This window comes from Seriola aureovittata, chromosome 13 (genome assembly GCF_021018895.1).
Source record: "Seriola aureovittata isolate HTS-2021-v1 ecotype China chromosome 13, ASM2101889v1, whole genome shotgun sequence".
NCBI lineage: Eukaryota > Metazoa > Chordata > Actinopteri > Carangiformes > Carangidae > Seriola > Seriola aureovittata.
In genome coordinates, this window is record NC_079376.1 from 4,545,940 (window position 1) to 4,551,560 (window position 5,621).

Below are 5,621 nucleotides of genomic sequence, written 5' to 3' on the forward strand. Positions count from 1 at the left end.
CACGTAGCAGCAAGAGAAAAACCTATTAATGAAAGACCAAAGGTTTAATCCCTTCTACAGCTGATGTGACCTGTTAAAGTGCCATTAATCACCGACCAGATCAATCAATCAATCAATCAATCAATCAATCAGTATATTTAGAATACGTTTTAATGTATGCTGAGTTGTCATGGAGACAGATTTGTTGACATGCAGCCCTAGAAGCTGTTATGATTTTAGCATCTGTAGTTTTAGGACTTTACATCCATTTCTCCTGAAAAATTAGGCGGCGATGACGAGACTCCGATAAATAATCGACTTCCTGTCAACGTGCAACTTGTTTTTTTTACACTTAGGTTTTTGTTCGGCTTAAACAAACAAGGTATAACGGGTTAGTTTGTGGTGCTGGTAGGTTGGTTTTGCTAGCTGTTTCCCCATTTCCAGTCTTTATGCTAAGCTAAGCTAGCTGGCTGCTAGCTCTAGCTTCATATTTGAGAAAACACATAAGTATCAAACTTCTCATCTCAAGTGTTTTTCCCAAAATATTCAATTATTCCTTTAAATTAAAACCTTTTCTGTGTTCCCAATGTTTTCATTTATTTAACCAAGAAAAAGTCTCAGAGTTCAAATTTTATTTTTCAAGACAGAACTGGCAAAGAATCCACCAAAAACCAATTTTATAGCAATAAATGGATGATATAATCAGGCTAAGAAAACCGTCACATGCCATTAAAAAGAGCATCATCCAGCTGGGATGATCATCCAGGAGATTATCGATTAATCTGACGATTATTTTCTCAGTTGGTCAATACATTTTTCTGTTACTATCCGGTTATAACCAAGGTGATCAGTCAAATAGTTTGTTTTACTAATATTCAGTTAACTAATAATTTGTGACAAAAGAAAAGCATCAGATCTTCACAGTTTGAGGAGCTGGTCCAGGAAGTGTTTGGTATTTTTGCTCATGCACATACAGGGTTTTTTACAATGCAAAAAGTTAGAAGCAAAAACAGAGTGGTGTTTTTCCACCTGCTTTTAATCCGACTACAGTCGTGAAGTCTTTACAGTCCATAAAAACAACCCTCCTTTTATAAAGCCATCGCTCTGTTACTGCTCTCCTTTGAAATGCTAGACATGTTTGATGTTTGTTAACTTACAAGTGTCTCCCTGCAGTTACAATCCCTCCACGCCAAAAAAGGCAGAGACATTGGCTGCAGAGCTTCCACACGGTCACCGCCACCTTTCAAAACCGACCTGACCGATTGCACCGCCAAAAGCATCGGTTGAGGTTTCCCATTCCTCTCTGTGAGAGGGGAGATCCGGTGCACGGAGACGTACCGGGAAATCATTACTGCTGTATTTGATTTGGACTCTGGGTGTTCTCATTTGTCTTTTTAGGAGGGGTTTTATTCCAAAGCATAAATGGGAGACAGAGTTTCCGAATGTTCACTGTTTAAAAACTGGACTTTCACATTTCTTTTTCTGATCATATCTCATTAAATCAGTCCCACTTTTTTATTTTTTAGTTGGACACCCGACTGCTGCTGCTAATATCAGTCAAAGCCTCCTGCTACATTTAGAGGTGGATGGTGTGTTTCGGGGACAGTTCAGGCCGGTTAACAGTATAATCCTGAGCTTACTGTGGGTTATAAAAAGACCTGGGCTTGTTGTAGTCTGCTCTGTTGGACTGTGTGTGAAGAGTAGGTTGCTGCCTGTGAGTGTGTTTGACCAAGTGGCTGAGGAGAGCAGCCAATTTTCCACTTCTGGACCAGGCCAAACTCCAATTACAGCCTGATTGAAACATATTCAGTTTTACCATCAATAACTTGACAAAAAGGCACAAAAAAAAAATTAATCAACAACCTGGCAGCAGTGTAAAACTCGCACGTTTTATGAAGTTATTTTGGAGTGAAGTCGGGAAATCACAGGTCATAAATAAGCCTCTGTTGATTCTGTTCAACAGTGGAAACAGGGAAGTCTACGAATTGGAGAAATGACTGTTTGGGTGTCTTGAGTTTTTCTGGTTTGTGTTGCCACATCAGCAGGGAGTGTGGGGGTGGAGGAAGTGAGTAACGCTCCCTGTCGAGGAGGTGGGTGTTGCTCTGATTAAACCTGGGCTTGTCTCGTTGTTGCAGAAACTGTGAATCTTACAGCTGATTCAGTTTGTAAAAGTTAATGTAGTCTGGGTAGAATTAGGAAATTATTGGTTAATACTACTTGTTTTCATCCACTCCCTTTCTTTGCCTTGTCAAATATAGTACTTTATGATGATAATAATATTTATAATGCAATAATAATTTGGTTGGTTGCCATTTAAAGACGAGCCTCTCTCTCTCTGCGGTTCCCTTCAGCTCTACAGACCATTGAAGCATCTTTCACCTCATTGTTTTGGTTTTACTTCCTGCTTCACTGTCTCACTTCACTGTGCGACGTATCATAGCGCCATTTTTGGCTGCAGCAGCAGAAGAAGAAGAAGCTCTAAGCAGCCACAGTGTAGTGTACCTGCTCAGCAGCAAACAGCAGACAGACACAGTTAGAGAGCAGCTGGTGAACACAGTGGAGCTTTTAGCAGCTAAAGAGCCTGATTTTTCCCTCAGGAGCTGGTGGAGACCAAAAACAGAGGTAAAAGAGTGATACTGGACTTCCTACTCCATATACTCCATATCAGCATATAAGTGATTTGTTTTCAGCTTGTTCTGCTGGCCAAAAATCAATTAATGCAGCTTTAAGTCAATGCACATGATATAAATATTTAATATTTACATTTATGAAATGAGAAATAAAGTTTTACATTTCACATTAGCAAATCTTTTCTAATGCAACAGCCGCTGAGCCTATTAACATACCAAACAAATGACTTGTTTCGACCCATAATGCATCACATAATGTAGCATTTAAAAGAAACTATTTAACTTAATGTAGGTTACCAGAGTTTTAAATAATAATACCTGAAAGTTTGTCTCAATTTGTGCATGAAAAACAGAAAATGTCAAAATATCGCAAAAAAAGGTTTTTACTCTTTGCTGAGGTAGAAAAGTAAGTGATTCGATGGAGATACGTTGGAGAGATGAAAACATCAGCTCCCTGTGACCTGAAATGATGAACAGTAAAGCTAAGCATCAGATCATCATCATCCTCTTCTGCAGTGGTTTAATGGCATCCTTTATCTTTTGCTGATTTTCTGGAAGGTACATTTAAAATTACACATAGACTATAGACTATATTTTACATGACAGATCAACTCTGCTTCTGTGTTTTACACATTTAAATGCACTTTTTCTGCCATTCCAGGCATCTATTGGTTTCCATTCTTTTCTGCATTTTACAAAAATCAATTATTAGACTCTTGGAAGGTGCTTGAGTTGTGTAGTTCAAGTCTACATTGATGCAACGCTGACAACCAGCAGTGAAGACTTGATGTTCACTGTGGCGGATGACACAACTCAATGCAAACCGATGCATCTCGAACGGCCAAGATTAAACACCCAGAAATCAGAATGTCAAGAGAAACCATTTGAAAATGCTCAGATCCTGTAGAAAGCATCTTTAGTTTCACGTCCTGCAGATAATCACCTCTTGGAGAGTGGCGATAATGTTTCTCTGCAGTCAACATGTTATGTCACCCTCATTATACACATACGAGCCTCTCTGGTCGGCTTCCAGAAAACTGAGTCATGTAATTGAGTCAAAGCTGAATAATGCCTCAGTGAACGGTCCCACCCGCAGACCAGAGGCAGCAGCAGGCAGCTCCAGAGGGTCTAATCCGCCGGGGCCGAGGCCGGGAATAGCAGCTCTGAGCTGCTGGAAATCCCTCCCGCTTAATCAGCTTGCCTTCTGCCCTCCTGAGCCGAGCGCTGATACCTGCCAAACGCCCAGGCCTGAAACCAAGCTGCCAGACAGCCAGGAGAACGTGCACGAGACGGAACGTGCACGAGACGGGACGTGCACGAGACAGGGCGGCACGCGACGAGATGTCAGCGAGGCGAGAGGGCGTGTCAGGCCTCTGCGGTTCTGTTGTGTTCTCTGTGAGGACGGGAGAACAAGGACAGAAAATGGACTGGAAAGTAGACTCGGACTCATTGTTTTCAAGATTAAAATAGTTGAGGTTGTGTTGGTAACTGAGGCGGTGACTCAGAGAGAGGAGAGGCCACTGGGTTTTATGTTCAAGAGGAGCCTTTAATTCAAGTTCTCTGAAGCTTTTTATTTTTTCAGTCAAAACTGGTTTCTCATTGACTCAAATGGAGAAAACGCATCCACCTAGGAAACAAGAAGTTGTTTGTTGTTTCCAAGATTAAAATAGTTGCTGTTTTCTGGTAACTGAGCTGATGGTTCACAAAAATAAGATGACGCTTGGGTTAGATGGTTATAAGGTGGAGGAAAGACGAATTAATTCAAATTTACATTAATATTTTTCAAAACTAAAACCAGTTTGAAATGGATTGAAAGGAGATAAAATGGTTTGAAAGAAGAAAACATCATAACAGGGCACAGGAAGTCGACTCTGAGTCTGTCTTCAATATTAAAATACTTGAGGTTTTGTTGGAATCTGAGCTAATGAACCAGAGGAGGGAGGGCACTGAGGTTAGAGGGTTACATGCTGGAAAGAGGAGACATTAAATCTTGTTTTTACACTGCTATGTTTCAGCTAAAACTAGGTTCTAATTGGAATAAAGGATATAAAATAGTTTGGAGGGAGAAAATGCATTAAAACTGAACTCAAAGTCGACTTGGATTCATCGTTTTCAGGATTAAAATAGTTGAGGTTTTGTTGTTAACTGAGCCAGAGGAGAGGGTTCAAGAGGAGGCTTTAATTCAAAGGAGGAAAAACATCAAGATACAAGAAGTTGTTTTCAAGATTAAAATCAATGCAGTTTTGTTTTTGTATCTGAGCTAATGGTGCAAATAGAAGGCATTCATTTAAATATACACTTTTTTTAGTTTGTGTAGTTTGCAAGGAGTTTAAAGTTTGACATAAAAAGTCAGACAGAAGTGAGTCATCTAATTTGTTCAGGCTCTTGAAGCTCCGTAATGAGACGTGCTATCAATCAATCGATCAATCAATCAAACTTTATTTGTACAGCACTTTTCATACAGGTTATAGCAGTTCAAAGTTGTTCACTCACGACTGATGAGCTAAAAAAAGAAAAGGACAGATCCAGTAAGAAAGCTGCTAATGAGACACAATACAGTAGATTTAAAGAGTTATAATAACATTAATATAAAAACATAAGAAAATTAATAATAAAAGAACAGATAAAATACAATAAGATACAATTCAGAACATAACATTTGTTTTGAGTTTACATTTCTAGTGTTTTTTTCTCTTTCATTTTCAATTTTCTTTATTATTATCATGGAGCCACATCGCAGGGATGAAGGATGTGGACGGAGGCGCTGAGTTCGGACCCGTCGGCTCTGTGGGTAAACACAGAGCTCTGTATCATAAGTGTAGTTTTTCTTTTAACCCTTTAATCCTGGTGGGACTAAAAGAGAACGAGGGGGAGATGAGAAAAGTAGCAACGATGAGATTAGAGGCTGAAAAGAGACTCGCAGAGTAAAGCTGTGGTGGTCGAGTAAACCTCTTACACAAGTCCATGTCTCTGTGTGTGTGAAGGTTTGAGAAATGGATCAATAATTCATCA